We start from the raw sequence: 27,814 nt of genomic DNA on the forward strand, positions 1-27,814 counted from the left end.
ATCTCCGTTCAAATCCTCCCAGCCATGGCCAGTGAAAACTGGGGACCACCATTAAGGACTCACTTAATGGAGGGGTTGGGAATAAACTTTTCCTGGGGTCAGGTCTAACTTAAATCATTATGTGGCTCCCATCCCCACGACATCTGGCCACCTCACACTCTTAGCCTCCCATCCCCCGGTCATGCAGGGATTTATGGGAACCGTTATCCCCTTTTTACAGAGTGGGAACTCAGGCACAGAGAAGTTAAGTGGCACACAGGGAGTCGGTAGCAGAGCAAAGACACAAACACGGATAATCAGGATGCACGTCCAGTGTCCTAACCACTGGGCCAGGTTCTACCTGTGGGACCTCTTCCACCGTCCTCTTCCACCTTCCTCTGGTACTGGCCATTCTCAGAGATGGGCTACTCAGCGGACCCCCGGGATTCATCCAGCCTGGCCGTTCCTGTCCTTATAAAGGCTCTGGGAATCTGCCTTGAGCGTAACTGACCCATCGATCCTGGCTAGGACTAGCCGAGCCTGCCGAGGGGGAATGTCTGCGCAGGGGCTAGCAGCCCATGTTTGCCACCGGCCTCTGGAGAACATGCTGTGCTCTCTTCATCTGCAGGGGAGAAGATTGCTGCAAGACATAAATCCACACCGTGTAGAGGTCAAGCATAGGAGTTTATTACACACAGCGCTGGCGGAGTGTCACCTGGCTTATTAGGCTCAGAGACACTAGCAATCAATCGATTACAATGGAATATATGGATTTTCCATGGGCGGGGGAAAGTGACGGGGATAGGCAGTTCCACACCCCGGGATAGGTTTTGCAGCAAGACAAGATAGCACATTAGCCAATGGTTAACAGGTTACATAATGTCTCCGCCCATGGTCTCAAGTTAGCAAGTTAACATTTAATTAATTCTTCGATAAAATGTTATTAGTATAAAATATAGATGTTGAATTCTGATTTGGGGTCCGTAGGAATGGAGCGACTAATTTGATTGTCCAACAGGTACATTCCTAGGGGTTAAAGCAAAGAAACAGTGAAAGTATATGGCAATAAAGATTGTTTCCTTTATGTCTTAAGGCAAGCATTGGTGACCACCCTGGGAAGGGGAGGTGGAAGGATGTCATATCTTATACTGACATGTGCCAACTTTTCATAAACTCAAGGTTGGATCTGTGGGAAGAACCTCTCCCTACAGAAGAGACTAACAATAGGAACAGGGATCCTTTGTTCAATCTGCAACTCTGAATAAGACACAATTATTTAGTTCTTAGCTCCAACACCTGGCAATTGGCTGACTAGTCTTATTTTAGCAAAAGAAGATTATCTGTTTACCCCAACTTTCTCTTAGCTGATCACTATTTGCTAGGCCTCTGGTCTCTTGACCATACTCTGGACTTTGGGGCTGGAAAAGGGCTGGCACAATCCATATACCAGGTTGTTATATAAAATGCACATGGATTTTAACCCTTCAATTGCTGGGGACTAAGAAATGTATACCATGGTGGGGGGAGAGCTGAGCTTATCCCAGCTCATGACACTTGTGAGCATGGAAGGCCGGGGAAAGCAGGTGGTTCACCCCAGCTCCCTGCGTGGGAAGTGGGGTCTGCTCATGGCATCACTCACGGTATGAGGTGAATCAGATTCCCAAGGAGGCCGGGAGGTTTCGGGATGGTGCGGCTCCCTGAGTTTTTGTACAAACAGGGCTCTTTGAGGAGGCAGCTATGTACAAACGCCACCCACTGCTTTGTGCTCTTGATGGCTTCGCTCCAGTTCCTGCTCTTGTGAGCGTGGGGAGAAAAAAAAAAATCACCGTTTATTTATAAATAGAATAAAGTCAAGTCTTTTGTTAGCCTCGCACACAGAGTCTGTCTCCATCTGTTCCAGGATTCCCAGAGCCCAACACCCCCTGTGCTTATAACAGATTAGCCCCTCTGTATTTTCATGGAGTTGGTTAGTGCCAGACTGGTGTCAGCTGAGAGCAGAAAACTCATCTCACTTGTGACCAAACTCTGAAATCCCCCTGCTTGGTTTGATGGCCCATCTCAGGCAGGGCCCCCTCTCTGGCGGAGCCACAGGCGGGGTCCTGCGGAAACCCAGACGTTCTCTGCTCCAAGGCAGGGCTCGAACTGGGGTGGGAGGGGAAGGCGCGAGACTCTCCTACACTCCACCCACCCGAGACAGGTCCATTGTCTCAGCATGCTTGCTGGGCACCACTGGCCTCTAGCTGGGGCGCTGGCGTACCCCTGTAGTTACTCCTCCTCTGCTGCTGGGGGCAGGTGGGCCGCAAAGTATTGTGGGTGCTGGGTTGCCTAGGAGAAAGAATTGTGGGTGCTGGGTTGCCCAGCAACAGGCACTACTCGGTGGTGTCCCATCATCTCTTCGTCCCTCCCGGCTGTGGAGGTGGCAGCAGCTCAGGGTGGCAGACGGCATCGTCTCTCCTCCCTCTGGGGGCAGGTGCGTGCAGCCCCTCTGCGTGGTCGGGTTTCAGCCCCGGCGGGAAAGGACTAAACCCCACATGGCTCCCCGGGTGCTGGGGTTTGTTCGTGGCTCCCTGTAACTGGGAGCGCTGCCCCTTTAAGGGCCGGGGGCCTGGGGCCAGCCCTGTTAGATTATCAGACCCAGCTGGGAAGGGGCCAGTGATTGCTATAAAGGGCTTGGGGGGGGGAGGGGGGAGATATGGGAAGGAAATTAGTGCCTGTAGCTGGGGGAAGAGAGATGCAGCCAGGTCAGGGGAATAGCTGCCTTGTAAATCAACTGTGCCCTAAAGCATGGGCCCGAAGGGACTTCGGGTGTGGGCTGGGGAGACAGGTCAGTAGCTTTATCCTCCCACTTTGGTACTCCTCAGAGCCCTGCTCTACCCCCCATTGTCCCTAAACCTCGCACAGCTCCTGACATATATGTTTCACTCTATATGCATCCGAAGAAGTGGGTTGTAGCCCACGAAAGCTTATGCTCTAATAAATTAGTTAGTCTCTAAGGTGCCACAAGTACTCCTGTTCTTTTTGAGGATACAGACTAACACGGCTGCTACTCTGAAACCTGACATAAGGATGCCATCTTTGGTTGGCTGAATTCCTGGAGGTTTCATCACATGACATTATCTTTAATTAAAAAGTAATCTTTAACTCCAGGATAATCCTGGAGGCTTGGCAACCCTACCCCACACCCACTCTGTTGTAGGACAGTGATTCTCAACCTGGGGTATGCGTACCCCTGCGGGGTACATCCACTCATCTAGATATGTGCTTAGTTTTGCAACAGGCTACATAAAAAGCACTGGCAAAGTCAGGAAAAACTAAAATTTCATACAGACAATGACTTGGCTATACTGCTCTGTGTCCTGTAAACTGAAATGTAAGTACTATATTTATATTCCAATGGATTGATTTGATAATTATATGGTAGAAATGAGAAAGTCAGCCATGGTTCAGTACTAGTGGGCTGTGACGCTTTTCTGTCTGATTTTATAAGCAAGCACCTCTTAAGTGAGGTGAAACTTGGGGGTAGGCAAGACAAACGAGACTCCTGAAAGGGGGACAGTCGTCTGGAAAGGGGGAGGGCCCTAGTGTAGGGCACGGGAGCTGGAAGATGAAGTCAGTTGAGTTCAGCCTGGCAAGACATAGGTTTGTCACAGTGAGGGTGACGAGCAGATGGCCAAGGGATGGGGTGAAGTCTCCGTCACTGGGAATCTTTCAGTCAAGGTTGGAGATACAAATATACACCCTAGTTAGACTCCAGGTGATTGGGCTGGATGCAGGAAGTGCTGGTCGAGGTTCTCTGGCCCGGGTTATGCAGGAGGTCAGCATCGAAGATCCCAAGAGCCCTGCTGGCCTTTGCATTTATTAAACCCCCTGGCAGTTCAAGCAGCCCCCGTGCATGGTCCCATTGAGCAGGGCACCTTGGAGAGACGCAGGCTGAGATAGTCAGAAGCCTTTGGAGTCCAGGCAGATTGGGTTTGCTCTTGGGGCCGGGCTCTGAGTGCTTTCCCATCCCATCACTCGCTGGTCCTAGCTGGAAAGCCAACGTAACGTTTGCCCCATTTGTCTCTGGGGCTGGCCCATGCTGTGCCACACAGCCCACCCCCCCACCCAACACCCTATGCCCAGCATCCCCTGGACCCGCTATGCCGAGCGCCTCCCCCCCGCCTACAGCCCCACCACAACTTCCCAGGACTCTGTCCACCACCATCCCTGTCCAGCACTCCCACAGCCCCACAATTGCCCAGTACCCCAACACACACAGATCTCCCCCACCCTGCACTACCCAATGCCCTTCCCCACAGCCCCACCACTACAACTACACAGCACTCCACACAGACCCCTAACTGCCCCGCACCCAACACACACAAACCACCCCCACTGCCCAGCGCCCCCCACCTCCTCACAGCCCAGCACCCCCCCAGAGACCCACTCCCCCATGCCCTGCCCCCTGGCCGCACTCACCCGCCCTGCCGAGCCAGCGCAGAACGGGGATCCCCTCTCCCAGCACAGTCCTAGGGGGCAGAACACCTGAAGCTTGGGAGCACAGCGCGGTCCCATCCGCCGGGCCCCACCCAGCCCTATCTGCCTGGCGCTGGTGCCCGCGGCGGAGAGGAGGCGTTTCCTTGCAGGGGCGGCGTGGGGCAGCCACGGACTTCCCCAGCCCGCTGCTTCTGCAGAGCAGGCCCTGAGGCCTGCCTGGGCAATTTAAAAGGGTCCGGGGCTCCCGGCCACCACCGCTACCACGCCCATCGGCGGGCCTGCCCGCCAAACCCCCATTGCAACTGTCCTGCTTCAGGGCAACAATTTGAGAGAGGCAACGGGCTCCCCCAGGCAGTGGTGCTTGAACTCCCCTCGTGCCCAGGGTAGAAGCAGGCTGGCTGGGGATGACGTGTCTGGAAGGCTGGAGTTCCCATCGGTTTGCAAGCAGACCCCAGCTTTGGTTGGATTTTGGATTTGGAGCCATGGGGTCCAGTCCTTGCAGCCGGTGTCCTGTATGCACCAGCTGCACTGGACTGCAGCAGGCTACGGCAGGTGTTGGTCGCCCTCTAGTGGTGATGATTTGCCATAAAACCCATCCAAAACAAGTCTGACTGTCCAAAAAACATGCCAAAAATGCACAAAGTAAGTGGGGACGGTCACATAGCCGCTATGAATGAGGGTGGGGAGGAGTCTGGGGGGAAAGTTGGGCATCTTGTTCCCCCTGGCTCTGCCAGAGCCCCTCAGATCCCCTACTCTTTTGAAACACCCAGGTAGGGTGACCAGATGTCCCGATTTTATAGGGACAGTCCCGATATTTGGGGCTTTTTCCTATATAGGCTCCTATTACCCCCACACACACCCCCGTCCCGATTTTTCACACTTGCTATCTGGTCACCCTACACCCAGGCCTAGGCAGTTATACCACAGTGCCCAGAAACTGCAGCGCTAAACTAGGCCCCTCGCTGGAAGCCTCATGTAGCCAGACCAAGGACTAAGTAGGTCACGAAGCCTGAACTCCTCAGTCAGCCCCAGGGTGGGAGAGGCCTGATAACCTCCGAGTTGAGAAACAACAGCAGAGCAGAATAAGGGGAGCTGGGACAGGGAGACCACCAGCCCTGGTGGGGGAAGATTTCATTGTCGGGGGGGGGGGGGTACAGGGGAAAAGAAACCTCATCTTTGACCCCCGATGCTGAAATGTTCCAACCCAGTGCATTTTCAAGTACATCCTGCTGGGTGAAGTAGCTGATCATCCTAGAGGGGGGATTGTGGGGTCTCCTCGATAGCCAGTGACTAGCGTTGGCTTTTATGGGCACCTAACTGGACGGTACCGAACAGACAAAGTCTTGCTAGCAATAGTGAAGTCTGTAAATTCGACCCTGCACCTGGACGCCTTGACAATGGAACAAGTGAGCCCAGCTGTGACAGCATCTGTGGACGGAGGGGGCGGGGGGGGGGTCTCCCTTTCTGAATATCTAACCTGCAAGGCAAAGCCACTTGAAACTTCACCTGCCCTATCTTCGTTCCCCCCACCCCCCAACGCATCAATCGGTTTTAGTGTGTGGTGTTCTCGGGCTGGAGGGAGGGTCTCTGAGTGTTCCAGGCGGAAAGGGAATAAGAGGCGGTGGAGGGAAATGAACGGATGAATGAACTGAAATGTTCGTGCCTGCTCCGGCTTTTGTGTGAAGACAAATGGGGCAAACGTTACGTTGGCTTTCCAGCTAGGCCCAGCGAGTGCTGGGATGGGAACGCACTCAGAGCAAAGACTGACCGGGGACAAAGGAGTTTCTGATTCATCCTACAGCTTTGGCACGGCGTGGCATTGAGGGGTTTGTATCCAGCCAGTGACTCCCAATAGTCCCTACTAGAGCTGGGCATAGAATCCAGTTGTCCTGATTCCCAGTCCTCTGCTCTAACCACTAGACGCTACTCTCCCACCCCAGAACAGACCCCAGGTATCCTAACTCTCAGTCCTTTGCTCTAACCTCACTCCACTCCCAGAGCGGGGAACAGAACCCAGGAGTCCCAACTCCCCATCCCCTGCTCCAGCCATTAAAAAGCACCTCCCCTGCAGCTTAAAAATCTGTAACATTACTGTTTAGAGGGGGGAAAAAAACCTTTGCTTTGGCAAGACCACAAACCATCAGCTCCCTTTACCTCAGCCTGCTCTTCCAATGTGTAATTTTTGCAAGAAAAATAACAAGATAATTATAAACGTATTTCTTGGAAGATGCTTGGCCTCCTTGCCGACCCTAATGCTGTGCCTGCACCTTGCCTAGACATCTGAGCTCCCTGCTGCCTGGTGTTTCAGGACTGCTGGCCTCTTCAGCATCCCAGTTCTGTGAGATACATGCACAACTCACCTGCCTCCAACAGGCCTCTGTGGTCATTGCTTCTCACGCCACTAGATGGCGAAATGGCCCCACCAGAACGAAAGCCAGCACATGGAGGACAAGCTATGGCTGAAATAGAATATATTAATTTGCAATCACAGGCCCCATTCAAGTCAATGGGAGCTTTGCCACTGACTCCAATGAGTGTAGGGTCTAGCCCATCTAGAACTTTTCAGCCATCATGTGATAAAGCCGGCAGAAGCATTATTATTCTCTGTTTTAAAGAGAGGGAAACTGAGGCACAGAGCGGCGGACGTGAGTTGCTCCAGGTCGCATAGTGCGTCAGGCTGGGAATAGAACCCAGGACTCCTGACTCCCGTTCTGAAAACCTTTTCCCCAGAGGATTGAAGGTGCCTGCTCCTATTCCGCAGGGGCGCCCCGGCGGGATGTGAGCAGTCTCAGGCTACGGACCGGAGCAGGCGGCAATGGAAGGTCAGATCTGGGTTAGTTAGAGGCCCCTAGGCATAGGGAACTATGGGGCTGAAGCAGGATTAAATATACCTAGACCAGCCCTGCCGGGTGTTTGTCATGCACCGCTTCATCCTAGATCGGGCCGATGCCTCCTTTTAAGGGGCAGCCAGCGTGTGTGCGCAGGCTCAGGTCCGTCCCCATGTGAATTCAGCTTGAAAGGCTCCTTGGTAGAGGCGCGAAAGCCTTGGAAAGGTGGGTTTTCCCAAGTGTTCAGCACCCAGAATTGGGAGCCGCTGAGCGCTCTGCGGCATTTTTTACTACGTTGCTGGCCTGTGCAGGCGATGGGAAAGCAGCAGCCACCCCTGCTCCCAAGTGAATCCGGTTCTTGTACCCAGGATCCTTTGGGGGCCATGGCCCCCACTGTGAGATTCATAACACGCTTCCCACCTTAGCCAGTGGGATGTGAAGAACCCGAGAGCAGAGTTTTCTATGATTTGCCCAAGCTCAGCTCTCCTGCTGGGGAGGAGAAGTTGGTTTTGACGTGAAATCGCTTTGGCCCTGTAAACCCCCTTCTGCAAGGCATATGCTTTGGGCACAACCTCTATGATCATGAATATGGGAGCTGATAACCACAGCAACCCTGGTTCCTCCTGCTCCTTTATTTGCCCAGAAGCCCTTTCCAGTAGCCACTCCCCTCACTAGCCTTGCTTGTAATTCTACCCTCCCCGAGAGGCCCTAAGGGCTACTATTCCGCCTAGCAGGCAGGATATAGTTACAGTCACTCTGGTTTGTTTACTACAAGCCTTGATCTGCTTTAGGGAGCGTCCCCAAAGTGAGACATTTTCTTTCCACTTCCCTCGAATGCAGGTGATTGTTTTCCGTACACTGGCTCCCTGTGGGCCTTTAACCTGCATGCCCATCTGGGGCTGGTGCGATTCAGTTCCCCAGCGGCCAAGAGAGGCTGATTCAGTGGCCTCCAGGTGCCTAACTCGACAGGATCCAGAAATGGAGATTGCCTTGACAGCAGCACACAGCTCGGAGCAATGGACTCCCACTTAGCCGTTGCACCATTCTGGTCCCGTGGCTGTTTGCACTCACTTTGCTGCCTGAGACGCTGTCTGCTGGAGAATCGTTGCCCAGTGTGCTTCGCAGAGGGAAAGACCTCAAGTTCCAAACCTGAAGGCACCAGGTTAAGGCAGGGTAGGGAGCAAGACAAACAGGTTGATTGACTTCAGCACGCCTGCTCCCAGGAGGAAAGCAAGCAGGGCTCTCCCCACTTCGGAATCAAACAGTTCAGTCCGGCCAGCGGGGATAAGGGTTGTGTGGTTGAGGTGATAAATTAGAGGAGACACTTCCAAATACGACAGTTACTATGGAAAAACCCCAATGTCGAGTAAATTTCATCCCTAGATCCCACAGCACTTTACTAAGGTAAGTATCATGAGCCCCAATTGGGGAAACCGAGGCACAGAGAAGGGAAGCCTACGCTGATGGCTGAGCTGAGAGTAGAAGCCAGGTCTCCTGACTGCCATACCAGTATCCTATTCATCAGACTACACTGGGGTATTAATATTTTATTAAGAAACCCTCCTGACACCAATAAGTAATTTCCAGACACGTTCCCATCCAAATAATTCTCCAGGCAGGGACTGCTTCCTACTATCTCTCTATCACAGTGGGGGACCTGATCTCAGTTGGGGCCTCTACAGTAGAACAGTTTGTTCTGTGTCTGTATAGCGCCTAACACAACGGGGACACGGTGCACGACCGGGGCTGCAGAGCGCTCCAGCAATACAAATAATGAAGGACAATCATGTAATATTGAAACAGGTTATTTTAAAATGCTGATCCGGCCCTTTCTCAATAACAACCTACCAAATCCAGGTCCCGCTGGCTTCCTCGGCTAAACAAGCCGAGTGATGACCCAGCCAGAGAGATCCTGATTTTCAAACATATTGCTGTGTTCTGTCCCCCAGCTCAGCACGCCTTTGTTTGGTTTTATGTTCTCTTTTTTCCATGCGAGTTCTGATCTAGCATCATGAGGAACGCTGCATTTGGGGAGAGGCTCACCCCACCGCACAGAGATAAGATGTTTCCAGGGAGTCACATTCCACATTGCAAAGGTTTGCTCTGTCCGACGTGGGATGCACCCACGTTAGGAACAAAGGCATGGGGTGGGAGGGGTTAAACCACATGGGAGCTAATACATGGAAACTACCATGGTAAAATCCATGTGGACAAGGCAGTTGTGGCATTGACAAGCATTAGCCATTAAACACCAGCCCGGTGTTTATATTGAACTGCTAACACGTGTTAAAACTGCTATTGGCTTGTCCACACTGCGTCTTCACTGCAAAAACAGGTGGGATTTGACGTCTAGCTAGTTCTCTCTCGGGAAAATCCTAGTGGAGACGAGGCACAGGTAGTTTTTACCTCGATGTAGCTAGTCAAGGTTGATCCATCTCGCACCTGGGGTTGACTTGGACCGACTATATCAAGGTGAAAACTACGGAGCCTTGTCTTTAATGGGATCGGAGCTCTCTCGCTGAAAAGACACACCTGGTTTTGGAGTGTAGAGCTGGAACAGGATTTGTGGTAGCAGACACATGTGGAAGAAAAAGCCAGTAACTGCACCAGGGATCTGCCCCTGCTGGGCCCGATGGGGTCGTTTCTGAACCGCCCTGCCAATCCAGTTGCTGGGGGTGGAGGGTGAAACGTTTGCCGATAGCCAGCGGCGGCTCCAGGCACCAGCGCTCCAAGCGCGTGCCTGGGGCGGCAAGCTGCGGGGCGGGGGGCGCCCTGCCAGTCCCTGCGAGGGTGGCAGTCAGGCAGCCTTCGGTGGCATGCCTGCAGGAGGTCCGCCAGTCACTTGCTGTCTGGTCACCCTACGTGGCTTCGGCGGCAATTCGGCGGCGGGTACGCCGAAACCACGGGACTGGCAGACCTCCTGCCTGCCATGCTTGGGGCGGCAAAAAAGCTAGAGCCACCCCTGCCAATAGCCACTTGCATTTCTGTGGCACTTTTCATCTGAGGAGCTCAGCGCCATTTGCAGAATAGTGCTTTGTTTACCTTCTCACGCAGGCCCTTGTATAGGGTGTTATCCCCCGAAATGCTGAGCCCCAGATGTGGACGTTAGGAGCCTAAATACCTTGGAGGATCTGGGCCAGAGAGATCAGTTGACTTGCCCAATGTCATGTGGCAAAGACAAGAAAATCAGATCATGGTGGGTATACCAGGAATTAATTTGGCTCTAGAAGTCCTGCCCCCCCCTCTAGCTTTAACTACTAGACCATACTCCCTCCCATATCTGAGAATTGAACCCAGGAATCCTGACTCCTCCTCGTCTCCTTTAGCCACTACACAACCTTCCCTGCATCGTTGTTATTTCTTTGTATTACCATAATGCCTAGGAGTCCTGTTCATGGACCAAGACCCCGTTGCACTAGGCACTGTCCCAAGGAGCTTACATCTAACTATAAGACAAGAGACAACAAAGCGATACAGACAGGCAGGAGAGTACAAGGAAATGAGACAAAATTGTGATATTTTTCTGCCTTACAAAGTTAACCTTACTTGAAAATCAGGATTTTGTTTAGTTTTGTGCCGTCCATCCTTGCGTTGCTCATCACAGCAGGAACCCGAAGGAAAGGGTGTGTGATGTAGTGATCCAAAATCACACCAGTAATTATGCATGCTATGATAAGGGTAATCATCAAATGTCATGCTTCAGGGCATAAGCAGTTTGCCTGCAGGGGTCAGGAAGGAATTTGCCCCATCCATGTCCAGCATTGCACAATTGTCCAGGTCACTGCACGTATGTCCCTCTCTACAGCATTAGATACTGGCCACTGGCAGAGAGAATTCTAGACTTGGGGGACCAGTGGTATCTGACCAACTTCAGCTTTCAGACATTGGATCTAGACAAAGGCATAACAAGAGCCTTCCCCCTTCTTCTGATGCAGCTGGTAACGGAGAGCGGCTTAGAGCAGTTAGCTGCATCTCAGCTCACATTTAGGATTCAGGTGACGCTTCATAGGCACATCAGGTGTGAGCAACCCATTGCATCACAGGAAATGTTCCATCTTCTCACCACGCCCTCTTGAAGATCCTAAGGGGACTACAGGGTGAGCTCTGAAAGCTCGTAATAAAGTTCTGAACTAGGAAATTTCAGTGCAAACACCCAGGGTGCTTTTTCCTCTCCTGGTTTCAGTGTATACGGAGGGCAGGTCATCCTAACCAGCAGCTGTGCAGATGATTAGCTGCATCTGGATCTTCATCCGCAGGATCTCCCAGCACCCAGCCCATCATTTCTCCCCTTTAGCCTCCTGCTGCAACTTAAATCCCCTACAATGGGGAGCAGAAGGTCTTTCGCTCTCTCTGTTGGGCCCCCACTGCCTCTGGTTTTGTGCATCCTGTGTCCTGCATTCTCAGCTATGCAGCAGGGCACGAAAGCTTGCAGGAGAGGCAGCGTAGTCAGAACATTGGACTGGGAGCCAGGAACGGCTGCATTCGATTCCTAGCTCTGCTTCTCCTTCCGTCTGCAGCTTTGCAAGTCACTTAGGCCCAACTTTACAAAAGTGGTTGGGGTCCCCAACTTGACACTCCCTGGGACTGATTTTGAGGGGCCTTTTGGGTGCCCCGCACCTCTTAAAATCAGGCCCAGCATGTCTTAGCTTGGGTCCCTAAAATTAGTATCCAGTTCTGGAACTTTTGGCCTTACCCACTGTGTGCCTCAATTTGCTCATCTGTAAAATGGGGGTGTGTGATAATACTTGACTGTGCTGCAATGTATCCATGAGGACTGATTGGGGTAATAGTGAGCTTTGGGGGTATTAAGTGCTAATTATTAAGACCTGCTGGATTCTTTCCTAGTTTAGGAAATGCACTTTTCCTTGCCTGTGCACTGGTAAATTTGTTTTTATTGTCAACAATGAAGCAAAACGTAAGGTTAAATAATTGTTCTTAATGCACCGTTCTGATTGAGAAAGATCTAGCATGCTCATGGCAGCTGTAACTGAGACATGCACATACTGTACTAACGTTAACATCACAAGCCATAACATAAAACTATAACCCCTAACTCTTATATAGCCCTCTTCACCCGTAGATCTCAAAGCGCTTGACGGGTCAGATTTTCTAGATGGGGAAACTGAGGCACAGAGCAGGAAAGTGACCTGCCCAGCAGGTAAGTGGCACAACCCAGACTGCATGCAGGTGTCCTGAGTCCCAGTCCAATGCTCTGAAGAAGACAGGAGTCCTGACTCCCATTCCATAGCGCTAACCATAAGACCATGCTGACTCATTTGTATATGCCCTGTGACAATGGAGTGCGCTTAACTTTCCACACACACAGTAAATGTCAAGTGAAGCATAGTATCAGGGGTAGCCGTGTTAGTCTGTATCCACAAAAACAACAAGGAGTCCGGTGGCACCTTAAAGACTAACAGATTTATTTGGGCATAAGCTTTCGTGGGTAAAAAATTTCACTTCTTCAGATGTGTCAGTTTGCCAATCAAGGTAGCTGTACACTATAACTTTGAATTTCTTGACTTTTTGTGTAATTAAAATTGCAACCACCGGGTTGTGTTAACAGAGGCTTGTGTCCCTAACAAAAGCATCTATTTGAACCTTTCTGGGTTGATCTTCATAGCCTTCTTGACCTAATATTAAACTGCTGTGTTGCAATTTTATAGCAGGAAATAACTTGTGTTTATAAAAATAAAATTCAAGTCCCCTGGTATTGACTTGATTGTTTGAAATAAACTAATTTCCAGCAAGAAATTAAATAGTTGCAAGGATAACATCCTCAGGGGAATCCAAACAATAATATGGAGTCTGAGGACACCGTGATCTTCTAGTGATTGAGGTTGCAGCTGGGAAATAAGTAGGATTTACTATTTGTTTAGCGCCAGCAATGTGCATGGAGCTGTACAAAATGCAACAGTACTGCTGTGAAAGTTTCTCTTGAATGAACATGCTTAAACCAGTGTTGTCAACTCTCAGGAACCCCGAGAGCTGGCTGGTTAATACATGTTGGGGTCAAGGTACCTGACCAGCTAACACGTGTTAAAACTACAGCTGCCTTGTCCTCAATACGATTTTACCATGTGTCAGCCGATGTGTTAAAAACACACTTCTCTTCCTCGTGAACACAAGGCAGAAACGTTGAGTGACCCAGTTCTTGGGGGCCACACAGCAGACTTTGTGCCTGATTCTCACTCGTGCGGAGCACCTACCATTTGTACTGAATTCAACTAGAGTAGTGAGTTCTCTGCACTTCTGAAAACTGGGGGTACCAGAGTCACAGATTCATGATAGTCTGTTATTTCTGAAGTTAGACACCCCAAATAGTGGGCACGCCTGTGAGCTTTTGGCTGTAAGCGTTCCATGCCTCAGTTTCCCTCCCTGTGAAATGAAGACAGTGAGACCGATCTTTGTAAAGTGCTTTGAGCGCCACAAAGGAAAAGTGCTGTGTATTGTTATTTTCTTATAAAAAATGACACCTTTTTATGCCCTCCCCTCTGCTCCCTGAGTGTTTTCTAGTCACAACTGCTGATTTGACTTCCCAGAGTAGTCTTTACTCCTGGTAGTCTAGCAGAAACAATTCCGCTGTGTGGGACCATTTGCGGGCCCAAAGACCAAATCAAAGAGAGTCTGGAGCTCAAACAGAAATTACAGGCTTGATGCAGGAATTGTAGAGGAGATCAAGGGAAACATGATGATCATCTGGTCTGACCTCCTGTCAACGTTAAGATTTATTCAGTTTTTCCTTTACTGAAACATCCTTGTGAATATCTTCAAAGACGCTAAAAACTTCACAAAAAGTAATCGAATCCAGGACATACTATTGAGAGAATTGCATCTGAAGAAGTGAGGTTCTTACCCACGAAAGCTTATGCTCCCAATACTTCTGTTAGTCTCAAAGGTGCCACAGGACCCTCTGTTGCTTTTTATTGAGAGAATGATCAGCCCAGAGCTAGATTTTAAAAAGAAAGAGTTAGGGTCTGATTCGGCAAAGATTTAAGCACAGGTGGGTAATTTGAGTAGCCCCCCATTGCAGTACATGGAACTACTCCTGCGAGTAAAGGTATTACACACGTGCTCTGAGTATTTGCAAAAACAAAAAATCAAATGGACAGTGCCCCTTTAAATTCTACCTTCCGGGCTCTTTTGAGACGCTTCCTAATGTGCAACACCACCAACCTAAAGGCAGTTACGCGTCAACCCTTTTTTTTTTTTTTTTATTTAAAGGAGCCACGTCTATATAGGTTTGTGCCTGTGGACAGCAAGGCCAACCCCATCGGCCAGAATAGAAACAGGTATTTATTTTCTAAACAAATGCAGAGTCAGGAGTCTAGGGGATGATTTCTGTTGCTTTGGGGTATAATCTTTATGGCAAACTTCAAACTACTCAAAAGAAGACTCTCAAAGCACTTTGTATCTTTCCGCCCCCATTTTCCAGATGGGGAAACTGAGGCATAGACCTGCACTGAAGTCAGTGGAGCGCTGCATGGGTTTGAACAGCCTTTCAGAGTTTTACAATCCTAATTCTGCAAACGTTTAGGCAAATAACTAGTATTCGTGGACACAGCTCCCCTCCGCATCCCCTTTAAAGGGGCTTGAGTGGTGGTTGCAGGGTCAAACTCTTCATTTTGCATTTTGCAAGGATGTCATTAAAAACAAATAACATAATCTACAGTGCAACCGCTTACACCAAAATGACACCAGCCACTTAGAACAAGGATCGTGCCTGCAAAGATAAGAAATCATAAAAAAAACCCACCACCACTACCAGGTAATGGGATGGCCATGAGGCTCAAAAGGGGCTTCTGGGATTTTAAATCTCCCATCATCTGGGCCGCCCCTAACCTCTGCGCGTTTTCGGGAGCAGCTGGGGAAATGGGAGATGGTCCCTGGCCGGGCAGCCCACTTCTTATGGCAGGTCTCTGATTCAGAGGTTAGGAATTTGCATCTGATTGCTATTTGTCACCCAATGATTTGTCTACATCCAGCCATGAGCACGCCTTAGGCAGAAGGGGGAGGGGAAGGGGCCAGGGCTTGCATTGCCTGAAATGAGAAATTTACCAATCAGGCCAGATAGGGGTGCATTAAAACAAACACAATTAAAAGAGAGATACCGAAAAAAGAAAAAGAAACCAGGAGCGTCCAAGTTACTCGGCAGCAAGGTGGACCAGCTGCCGGGGGTCTCGCGGGCTGCCCCGAAGCTCCCCAGCAGAGAGCCAGCCCTGGGTAAGCAAATCTCCTTTCTTCTGCCCTGCAAAGTGGGTTCAAAGCCATAGGGCCAGCCTGCCGGCTGAAACCCCAATCGCTGGGAAGAGGGGAAGGTTTGCGCTGGCTTTTAGTTTTTGCATTAGCACAAGGGGGAGCGGGGGCGCGGAGTGGGGTCCCCGCTAAACAAAGTTGCAGGATGAATGGGGGGGGGGTGGCGCCCGGGGGAGGGGGGGCTTTCCTGCAGCTGAGCCTGGCTGCAACTTTTATCGACTTCCCCCATGTCGAGCCTTTATTAGCATGATCACCCGACAACAACCCCCCCTACACATACCACCCCCTTTTTCTGCCCCCTTTAAATTAGGTGTAACTTCCAAAGAAATCTAGCCTGTTTGTGTGTGTGTGTGTGTGGGGGGGGCTCTGGAATTCAAAGATCAAATTTTTGTGTTTGTTTCTGGGAGGAAATCCTCTTGGCAAATAGCAGATCGGACCCCCTTTTTTGGGGGGGGGGAGGGCTTCTCCCCCACCCCAAAGCAGAGACGCTGTTAAAAGCAGCGGAGCCTTTCCCCGGGGGAGAGGGGATATGCCCCCGGGGAGGGCTACGTGCAAACTCTCCGCCTGGTTTATTTGTAAAGGGCTTGTCTTTGCAAAAGGCTCCATTTTTTTTCCCCCTCTCTCGCAGCAGCCGCAAGAGTTGGACACTGACCTTTTTCCGTGCATGGCAAAGCACTTCAAACACCCTCCCCCTCCGGTCCCCCGGTAGCTAGAGAGGCCCTGGATAGTTCCAGGCACACACCGGCTATTCCCCATTCAAATCCTGAGTTTTGCTTGGGCTGATTTCCCCCCCCCCCTTTCCCTCCCGGTGTATTTGGTTTTTAGAGGAACCCTCCTCATTTAGCAGTTTAAAGAAAGAACCCAGTAAAACTGACCACGTCGAGTGTGTGATTATTTCCCCCCACCACCCATATTGCTCACATGGTTGGGGTTCAGGGTCTATTGATTCTACAGGGCTGACTTGCAAATACAAATCTATATTGGGGGTGGGAGAAAAAAGCGAGGGGGGATGGATACGAATGCTGCCGCTAGAAATTCTCTAAGGAAGCCCTTAGAATTGCCTTTAGATATATATATTTTTTTCTTTTTGGTTTACAAAACTCTGGGCTTTTCAGATCAGTCTTTTTGTTTGCCTTGTTTCTTGCTATGTCTGAATTTAACCTTTGTTACTCCTAGCTCTTTAAATGGAACCCCCTTCCCTGATTGCTGGTGTGTGTATGTGTGTGTCTCTATTCTGCCTCCACGCCATTTCCAGTTGTGTAAATTGTTGCGTGTGGTTTTCAAGCGGCGTGACTGATGTCTGATGTCCACCTACCCTCCAAAATATAAAAGCTTGGGACAGCCTGACTTGTATGAAAATGGGGGTGGTAAGGGAGCGTATTTAAGCCTGTCATGTAACAACTTTTTTCCCCATCCCTCCATCTCCATTTAGGCCAGGTGTCTGTCAAAAAAAAATTAAAAACCCTGTGCTTGCTAGAATCTAAATGACTTATTGCTGTTAATTAGTTATTACAGTAGCACCTAGAGACCTATTGTGCTAGGAGCTGTGTATGTCTGTGTGTGTATATATAATGAGGACCCATCCCTGCCCTGAAGAGCTTGATTTAAATGGACAAGACAGTATTGGAGGGGAAGCTGAGACTTGTCTGAGGTCAGGCAGCAGGTCTGTGACAGATCTGGGAATAGAACGCAGGTTTCTGCAGTCTCGGGCGTCTCCAGTGTTCGCCTGCGTCGCCTGTCAGTTTGCCTCACTAAGATCCATCTTATTAAAACAATGGGGTCAATATCGCAATCCAAAAAGAAATGGGAGAATTTAGGGTTCATGAAACTGAAGAACAAGTCGCGCTGTCTGGAACCAAGCATGGAATAAGCCAGGCTCGCTTTCAACATCCCGCAACTGCCAAATCCTTTGCTCCCCAGCTTTATGCTCGCCCCCCACCGCATCTCCGTCCTGTGCTTGGTCTCGACTTGTCCTCTGCAAACTCAAAACCTTTGCTGGAGGTTGCTTCTTGAGAGGCAGAGGTCTGACGCAGGAAAGCGATTGTGTGTCAGGATTGCAGAGTTGTTACCGTGCTGCTTCGTGGCTAATATTAGTCCGTCCTGTTAATGAGACCACAAACTTCTAATCAGGGCAGCTGGTGGGAATATTAAATGGAATTTATTGACAGGCACATTCTCTTTAAGATTTGTTTTGGCAGTGCCTAGCACAACCAGGCCCTGATTCCCAATTAAGGCCCTTGGTTGTTACTGTAATATAAATAACTTACTGACCTGGAGGCTCTAGCAATTCAAATGACCATGGTGTTTGTCGTCTTTTCCTGTCCTCGACTGTAGCTTAGAGTTGCTGTGTGTAGTTAGAAAGCTGCTTCGAGCTGCTCCAGAGGTGGCTGCCCTACACTGATAGACGTAATGATGCGTTCTGTATTTTAGTTTGTAAAGTGGCTTGGGGCCCTGGGGGACAAGGTGCCATTTAAAAAGTTGCTGTGATCTAGTAGAAATAGTTTATATTTAAGGTTATACCAGCATCTTTGATTCATATTCCTAACTTCTGTGGTTTGGCTGTTCTTACAACTCGTAGCAATTTTTCTTTCACCAAAAGTTGAGCGGGTGCAGTTTTCCCCGAACTCAAATTATTTTAACTACAAGCTAGCGGTCTAAGGAGCTTGTTTAAAATCTGTTCTGACAGATATTTATTTCCCCTTGTATCTTCAACAACAACAACAAAACTTTTTAGCATTCAAAAGGATACTTTCCAACGTTTTGTAATTGTGTGTGTATCTAATGAATAAACTGACGGTCCATGCACCCTTCAGAACTTGGAATGAAAGGGAATACAGTTTAGTGGCTAGGGCAGGGCTCTAAGAGTCACTGCAAGTCATTTGCTGTGTGATCCTAGGGAAGTCACTTCTCTCTGGGCCTCAGTTTTTGTATCTGTGAAATGGGGATAATATCCATTCAAGACGGTGGGGTTACAATTTAAGTAGGCCCTGGGGCCATCTTTCATTCTGCATTTCCATTCGTTCCATGGTTTCTGGTCCATGACTGTGCCTTGAGGCACCACGACAATACAAATGGCTTTAATTGTTCAAATTGTATTTTTTTGGAGATCCCTGGGCTACTTCCCCACTGCCTCCTGTCGCTGGTGTGTGGGTGGGTTGATTTCTGACACCATCGGGATGGTAGTATTCTGCACTGGTGCCAATGATGACAATAGACACAGGACAAACACCACACTCCCTTGTTTGGTGTCAGGGTGTGCATGTGTTGCTCTTTCTCTTAGAGCTTCAGCTCCGAGACTATGTGCGAATCTCAGATTTCTTTCTTTTTTTTTTTTAAGTTTCTAGCCCTCATGGTTGCACCGACAAGATTGAAAACATGAATTCTAAAGGCTAAAAAAAATCAGAAGGCCCCAACCCTTATGTAGGTGTAAATCCCATGATTTTTGCCGGGCCTGACTCTCAGGTATTTGGACACCTCAGGCGGGTGACATCGGTACAGGCAAGACCAAAAGCCACTTTCTAACACTCACCAACGTGATCAATGTGGGCTATCGATGGAGTTCTCTGTTCTCTCCTGCGGCTCGCTCAACCGTGCCATAGCAACAAACAAATTCTGGGAGGGAGGAAATGGCTTCTCTTGCTTTAATGTGTGGGAAGACCGAAAGGGGAGGGGAACGGACACAGTGGGCAAAAAAAATACATTTAAAAACAAAAAGGCAAAGCAACCTGTCTATGCTAAAGGAGGATCTGCAGTGTCTCTTTAAAACCAGACAGCCGTCCCATTTTCCCCATGGCCTGATGCAGGGTGTCTTGCTCCATGAGAGGGAGATCAAGGCAGATTTCCCCCCTTGTTCTGGCTTTTGATTTCTTTTTTTCCTCACCTGATGTAATTTTTAAACCACGGCAGTATACTTGCAAGAAAACCCCTCCCCTTCCCCCCCCCCCCCCCAGCGTTGTTGATCTTCTGATTGTTCCTTAAATGGATTCAAGGTAAACTGAAACCAGTTGTCCACTCCAGGTCATTACGCCGTGTCTGTGCATGTGCTATGTGGCTAGGCAGCGTGACACAACAGAGCTGTCCATCGACTTGCAAAACCCTAACTGCCTGTTATGGCTTATTTTTAGCTGAATTCAACTGACACCATTTTTTTTTTTTCTTTTGAGCACCTGCTCTCGTGGGAAGTCAGTGGGGTTAGCAGCTGAAGTGCCAACGTGCTTGCTTCTAGCACATCAGACTTCTGAAACTATTTTTAAAATGAGTCCAGCAATGCCCGGGATCCAGGCCCCAGTGTGTCAGGTGCTGTACAGGCATGTCATAAGATCGTCTCTGAAGCACTTGCAGTCTAAAGGGACATGACGGCTAACGGGTGGGAGGGGAAGTGGCTTACCCAAAGTCACACAGTAGGTCAGCGGCTAATCTCTGGAATCCCTATCCACTAGACAACACTGCCTTGCATAGGGTGTGGTTTTAATTGGCTTCCACAGATATCACCAGGCCTTTGCCTCTGACTCTCATTTAATTCAAGGCCCCTTCTCCCTTACATTCTGATGTGGCTTTCAAGATCCACTAAATGGATCTGTTCTGGCTGGGGGTTCAGGAGGGAACCCCTTACTTAGAAAATATTTATTTTGACGCTACGTCCATCTCCATTAAGAAAATGATCCATGGAGGTCAAACGGCAGGTAGCCCATGGCAACACCCCTTTCACTTGATGCACCGCAGCCAGGGATGAAAAGTGTGTGTGTGTGAATTGTCTCGAGACCTGCGCCTCTACCCATTGCATAGGTGGGAGGGCCTCTTTGGAAAGCAGTTTTTAACTGGGTACGTTTGTCCAATCCACAAGAACAAATTTCCACACTGGCTTCCCAAGCCCCCTTGCCCGCTTTCATAAGCGTGGTTAGAAATTCATTTTGCCCAGGGTACAATTGCACGGGAATATAGTAGAAACCCGTACAAGAGATCACTTGATGTAGGCCCTCCAAAATACCTTCCCACCCCCAAAGAATACAGTACACCTCTGCTTTAGCTTTATTAGAAGGCAATGGATTTCCCCCCCACCCTCAGTCCCTCAATGAGCAACTTCTTACTACAAGATCCTTTGTATTGCCAGAAGGTGTTGGGTGAAATTAAGCTAATTGTACAAAAGAGACTTCTAGTTGCTCTGGTTTTTGATCCGTGCATTGATCAAAGTTGGCAACTCATAGCAAAAGAAGAGAGCCAACCACCAGAGAAGTGTGACTTACAAGCTCATGGTTACTGTAATGACTCGTGTTCCAGTTGTGATCTGTCTCTCTATGAATGGAGCTCACCACCCTTTTCTTGTAAACGGAGAGGGCGGAGGAATGAGCAGACTTCTCAGCCTTGTTTGTGCCTTTCCCGCCGTTGCGATCACGCCCCCCCTCCCTCCCCCATTGGTAACTGCTGTTGTTATTTATGTTGCAGTGGTACCTAGAGGCCTGGGCTGAGATCGGGGGGGGGCCCCATTGGGCCAGGTGCTGCACAAACAGATAACAGTCCCTGCTGTAAGCGCTTATGATAAAATGCAGGAGCAGTAACAGACAAAGTGACTTGCCCAAGGTGACCCAGCGGGTCAGTGGCAGAGATGGGAATAAGAATTCTGCTCTCCTCACTCCTGTTTCCATTGCCCTGTCCTCCAGACCATGGTGGGAGCCCTAGTATGGGCCAGTGCTGCTGGTGTTTGAGCCGTCCTGTCCCGTACACCTGCTGCGGTCAGGGTTTGAGGATGTCCCTTACTGCACGGGACTGCTACGAAATCTAACGTGTTTCCTGTGGTGGCATGAGGCATAAGCAGACCAAGCAATTTTTTGGGGGCCCTGATTTAGTGTTACCCCCAAAATACCATTCATCTTATTTAATGTGGACTTTTTAGTGTGTGTGTGTGTGTGTGTGTGTGTGTGTGTGTGTGTGAAAATATCTGGTTTGTGGAAATAATGCAATTAGTGTTTTTAAGGGGTGGGAAAGGGGGCCCAAAATATTCCTGGTTAAGGCCCCCAGTGGGCTAGCTTGTTTTCTCTGCCACAACAGCTGTGAGGTTATGGGACCCGGTTATATAAAGCAGTCCCCACCTCATGCCTTTGAAATGCTTTCTCCTCTTGCAGCATGGAAGGGAGAAAGCGACATCCAGGTTGTGTTCCATTGGCGCTGCAGCGTCTGGCTTTAGCAGGGCAATGTGAGGACAAAGTTAAGACTGTTCAGGCCCACGTGCACTGCGAGACAGAACCACGTTTGCAGCCGTCGGCGGATAAGTGCTGGGTGAGCCGGTCCCTCCTTGCTGGACTTGTACTTTGAGCTCTGCCCAGAACTGGGTTTTGAAACCAGGGGTCTTGCCTGGCTTCCTGATTTGGTGTGCATGGGAATCTTCTATTCTGAGAACTGTGCTTGTCAGACCATATGGGAGCAACCCCTTCCCCACCTCTGCTGTATAATTAGGAACACAGGAGCTGACATATGGGGCTGGATGACAGCACTGGTGCTTCATAGGAAGGTGCAAGAAATCTGGGTACGTGGACACAATTAATGTCCCAGCCACAGTCCAGCTGGGACCTTGTTTTATGGCATGGCAGCAGGAAAGCCTGGCTCATATAGATAAGAGAATCTGTGTTTAGTGGCAGCATGGGCTAGTGGATAGAGCACTGTCCTGAGTCTCAGGACACCTGGGTTCCATTCCCAGCCCTGTTGTGTCACCATGCACAAGTCACTTCACCTGTCAGTGACTCTGTTTTTCCCTCCCACTTTGTCTGTCTGTTGACACTGTAAGTCCCTTAGGGCAGGCGCTGTCTCTTATGTGTCTATACCGCATCGAGCGCAGCGGGGCCCTGAGCCGAGTATTAGCCTCCAGGTGCCACTGAGATACCAATAGTGTTTAAACAGGATTCCTGTCCACCTGGGATAACGAACTGCGGCGTTCTCGATGCTGCTCCCTAGACCCAGCATCTTGTTCGCTCTTGGGGGGGAGGGGGCGCTGGGTCTGGGTCTGGATCTGGATCAGGATCAGACTTTCTAGGAAGTATCTTAAAAGCCAGTTGATCCTGCTGTTTGCTTTGCAGCCGGGAGGGGTTGTGGGGATTCTGGGGGTTGGGGCTGACCTTTCACCAGATTAGCATAGATTTGTGCCCCCCTCCAGCCTCTGCTTAGAGGAGAAGCCACAGACCAGGCCTTTGCATCCGGGCTCGCTGGGGTGATGTCACTGGTCTCCAGGTGAGTCCTTTGGCGGTACAGACAAGACAGTAAGAGTGTCGACTCCAGCCTTGTGCCACAACACGGCTGGCAACTCCTGAGACTTGGATGGAGAACCCCGCGGCATGGGCAGGCTGCATCTGCCCTAGTCAGACCGACCGCACGGGGCACCCTTTGGTGTGATCCTTCTCCAGATGCCAAAGTCCTTTGCTGAACGCTGGAGAAGGCAGTAGATGCTTTCAGGAAAGGCCCTTCCTCCTCCACCCTGCGTCCGCTCCAGCCACTACTTTAACAGTCCCTTACTGAGCAGTAATTAGAACATCCTGGAGGCACTAGTTGTGGTGTGTGTGTGTGTGTCAGGGGGAGAGACCCTCCCTTTATAAGTGGAATCCACCATGTCCTAGTCTATTGTGTATTACAGTAGCATGTGAGAGACCCCGCCACTGTGCTGGGAGCTGTACAAATGTAAGAGGTGTGTAAGCTGGAGGCCTAACTTTCAACTCTGGTAGGCCTCATTGGCGCAGCGACGCTGAAATGCCCCATGCAGGCAAGACCACGGTACGTGTTGTATTTATTTGTGGTAACACCTAGGAGCCTCAGTCACGGACCAGGACCGCAGCGTGCTAGGCGCTGTACAGACACAGAACAAAGACTGTGTCTGCCCCAAAGAGCAAGTATAAGAAGAGACAACAGGTGGGTACACTCTGTATTAAACACCAACCCGAGACGGGCCTGGTCTAAACACCAGTTTTTGTACTGGTGTAACTTTTGGTTCGGGGTATGACTTCTGGTTTAAAAATAATAATAATAATTAGCGCAACTCCTAATGTGGACACAGTTGCAGTGGTAGAAGGCCCCTTTGCACTTGGGGAAGCAGCTACACTGGTGTAAACCTCTCTATACCAACATAGCTGCATCCGCACTGGGGTTTGTACCGCTGTAATGATAGGGGTTTAGTTAAGGCCATGCAACTTCCTTGTGTAGACCAGGATGGATGCCACACAGATTCCTCACACCTCCCCTTGAGGGTTTACATCTTGGTGGAGGAGGAAAAGCCAGCCATTGTGTCTTTTCATAGCTAACTACCGGCCTTTTATAAACCTGCTTTTGTCTCCTGTCCCCTCTGCTGCCTACGACATCATTAAACAACGAATGTCTCCAGCATGGGGTGGGGGCTCAGAATGCCTTCCCTGCTAAGATGCTTGCTCTGTTTTTTCCCCCAGCTCTAACCTCTTGGAGAACTGGTTTGAGATCAGTTGTTCTCCTCGGAAGGTAGGACAAGAAGTAATGGGCTTAATTTGTAGCAAGGGAGATTTAGGTTCGATATTAGGAAATCTTTCTGACTCTAAGATAGTTCAGCTCTGGAACAGGCTTCCAAGGCAGGTTGTGAAATTACTTTTTTTTTTTTTTTAAAGAACAGGTTGGACAAACACCTGTCGGGTATAGTCTAGGGTTTACTTGGTCCTGTCTGAGTGCAGGGGGGCTGGACTTGATAACTTCTCCAGGCCTCTTCCAGCCGGACATGTCTCTGAATTGTTTAAAACCACCTGTGAACTGCCAGGGTCCCAAAAAATCCGATTGCCTCGTCTTCAGCAACAAATGAACGCCTTACTCCTGGCTGTGATAGCTAAGAACAGAGCTCGGGCTTTATTCACTTTATTTATATAAAAAAAAACCCCCAACAACTTATTTTGTCGTTATTAATCTACATGGACTAGCATAATCCTTCAGATACAACTCTCAATCCTTACGATGGTAAATTCACACCTGCACACAAATATTCTAAATCCCATTCATAACCCTCTTCTCGCCTCTCTCCACCTAATTCCATTTCATTTAACATGCCGAGACTCAAGAGGGTCTTAGATCTCCAGCTATTAACACAGAGACCCGTTTAGAGTTAAATACACAAGTTGTACTGCTTCAGCGGTTAGGTAAATTGGTACAATGCCCAATGCCAACAGCACAGTTGCAGTTATGTCTGGATGAAGGTGCTTTAAGGTACAGTTTATTTCTGCATATTTACTACACAGATATATAATCGCCTGTGTACGGACATAACTAGATCTCTGCCAGGGGATTCTACTGCTTTCTGTATGCCAGCTTCTGAACAGATTATAATTAAAGTGGTGCAAAAATTGCATCGACAAGCCCCCAGTGTATAGTCCACAGTCTGCATTTTGCAAACATAAACAGTCACTCTGGCTTAAACACACACACGAGATAATCTAGAAACATTTCCCTCCTTCTCTCTCTTTTTTTCCCTTTGTAAATCATACAAGTCCAATCTAGCTGTCCCTGCCTCTGGAAATCATGTGTCCTGCTCCACCTACTGATTTCCCTGTAATGCGTTCTCTTCAAAGGGGACTAGATTTCTGCACCTGCTCCAACTGGTTCAGAATAAAGTGTGTCTTTGAAGCGCTCAAAGCCGTCCATGAAATGGGTCACTGTCCTGCCTAGGCCTGGATTTGTCTGCAGATTTCTCCCAGCAGAGCTCTGTCGTCTGATGCACTCGCGTTGGAAGTGCTGCTTCTCTGTCTCCAGTGTGGATGGGCAGGGCTAGAAATGTGAAAGGGGCACCAGGTTAGCATTTTAAATCTGTGTTTGGTTTAGGTTGTGTGTGGTGGTTTTTTTTTTTCTTTTTTCTTTAATTGATTTTGTTAAACTGATGCAAACCAGTGTGTGGATGAGACCGGTTTTTAAAACTGGTTCTATCAGTTCGGCTCTCTTGTGACTGATCTAAACCAGTCTTAAAGCAGTCTAGGCACACGTATACATACATCCTGCGCTGGTTTAAAACCAGCTTAATCACACTTTCAGTTAAACTGGACCAGGCCTAAGGTCCAATTACACTGATTTCTACCACCTTGAGGAACTCGGTTACAGCCTGATGGTTCCCCCGGTACAGATACACTGCGGGTCATTGCTGCTGAGTTAAATTGCTCCCAGTCCTCATTCCCAGCAGGAAAACTCAATCCCCTGAACGATTGCAGGGAAATCAATGCAGAAGGGCTGGAAGTGAGATTCCTTGTCTAAGAACTAGAACAATATTGGTGGAGACTTAAGATAAAAAATTAGGGGTGTGTGTAGTGTGGTGGTGGTTGTTGTTTGCCACATTTTCCCCCCATCTCTTGCCCACTCCAGGAACGCTGTTTAAAATGCCGCTTGATCCCATCTGGGCCTCAAGCCCCCAGTGTATTTTTTAACTGCGTTGGAACTACCGTGTTGCAGCCGGGTCGACCTCAAAATGGTGGCCCTTAGGGTGTGGATTGGCCCTCTAAGCAGTGAAGCCCAAGGGACAAATTAGCTCAACACAGGATCTTAGATCTGGCAGTCCAGCCCATGGGGGGGCTAATGACTTTACCAGACCAGAATCCAGCCCCGTTAGTCCTCTCAGGAGCTCTGGTTATGCTTCCCTCAGTGCCAGCGACAATGGGAGTGCCCGTGTTAACAAGTCTCTGGTGTCCTCTAGACCTGTCCTGAACCGGCTTAGACGCAGGTGGCTACTCTGGCCCTCCAGTCTTTGCTTCCCGGCTGCCAGGGGAGCTGAACCGCTGGGAGCGTGGCCTAGTGGATAGGGCACCAGACTGGGAGTCAGGAGACGTGCCGTCTGTTCCCAGCTCTGCGCTACGTGACTTGTGGGCATGTCACTTCCCTATTCTGTGCGTCTTCACCCCCCCCCCCCCTTTGTCTCTTGCCTGGGCTCTTTGGGGCAGGGACTCTTTCGCTATGTGTCTGTGCAGCTCCCAGCCCAAGGGGGCCCTGATCATGGCTGGATATTACTGTAATAAAAGCCCAGTGTTGGGAAATCTTAGTCTAGTGTAGGCAGATTTTTTTTTTTTTTTTTTTTTTTTTTTTAATAGTACTGGGAAAACCTGAGGGGTGGAGGGGAAGTGGGTTCTTGTTTTCACAGCTGATGAACTCAGCAAGGAACTTCTCTCTTTCAAGAAAAGGGCACACCGACTTTTCAAGCGTTTGTTTTCCTTAAGTGCGTAAATGTGCGGGCAAACTACACGTAGCCCTTGTGCGCCTGGCAATTTGTCAAAGTGGCCTCCTGGGCCACCCAAGTGTGGGAACCCCTGTGGTGCAGCATGCTGACACCCCATGAGTGGGAGTATTGGGGTCTGGGAGAGGGACCCTTCTTCGGGACCTGTTGACAGTGGAGCTCAAACCAAGTCTGTGTGTAAACTCCGTTCCAGGTAAACTAATTCCATCTGCCAGCAGGACGTGGGTACGGACGTGTAGAGCCCCGCGCGGATACAAAATTTGTATCCGCCTCCGATCCGCAAACATGGTTTGCGGCTATAAAGCGGATAGCCCCAGATTTGCAGGACATGTTCTCAACTAGATTTCCCTCCCCCCCACCCCCCCCCCTGTCTGGGCCCCATCCATGCTGGCTGCCTCACATTGTTAGAAACTGGTTTTCACTGGTCCAGTCTCTAAACAGGTGGCCTAGCTGCTAATGGGAGGTAAATGGCCTCTCTTCTCTTTTTCCCCCCGCCTCTGCCACTGGACAAGCCATATTCAGCCCCAGACGAGGTGGGGGCTGGCCAATACTCAGTGTGTGAGGGTCTGAGACGCTTTGCGAAGGCGGATCAGTATTGCTGTCTGATATGCTTGACGTTACAGGGAGACTGAGGCACAGAAGTACCATGCAGCAAACTAGTGGCTGAGCTGGGGCCAGATCCTAGGTTACCTGGGTCCCAGTCCAGGGCCTGACTTGTGCACCCCGGGAAGGAATCGGTCCGGCTCCTAGTGTGGATTCTGTGGGCTCATCTGTGCTATAACCACTGTACCGGGAGGCTGAGGTACACAGTTGTCCCCCAGTTCTGAGCCGCTGTGTGGTACAGACTGGACCAAACTGTGTCCTTGGGGGTGTTTTTTCCCTCCTCTGCCGTCTCGGACTAGGGTGACCAGATGTCCTGATTTTATAGGGATAGTCCCAATATTCGGGGTTTTGCCTTATATAGGCAGGGCCGGTGCCACCATTAAGGCAAACTAGGCGGTTGCCTAGGGCGCCAAGATTTGGGGGTGCCAAAAAGTGGTGCCCCCAATTTTTTTTTACGGCATTCCTACGC

At 49.7% G+C, this 27,814-nt stretch overlaps 1 protein-coding gene across 2 annotated transcripts in view; it reads left to right on the forward strand.

The window, feature by feature from the left end:
- Positions 1-15,188: 15,188 nt before the first annotated feature.
- Positions 15,189-27,814, forward strand: part of ARID3A (AT-rich interaction domain 3A) — a 103,565-nt gene continuing 90,939 nt past the window's right edge. Inside the window, exon 1 of one of the 2 annotated variants that reach the window (XM_065578400.1) lies at positions 15,189-15,213. The gene's annotated coding sequence lies outside the window, so the exon portion shown is untranslated. Of the gene's footprint in view, positions 15,214-15,235; positions 15,507-27,814 lie in introns of those variants that run through there. The other variant, XM_024105679.3, reaches the window with a different exon arrangement.

This window comes from Chrysemys picta, chromosome 25 (genome assembly GCF_011386835.1).
Source record: "Chrysemys picta bellii isolate R12L10 chromosome 25, ASM1138683v2, whole genome shotgun sequence".
Taxonomy (NCBI): domain Eukaryota; kingdom Metazoa; phylum Chordata; order Testudines; family Emydidae; genus Chrysemys; species Chrysemys picta.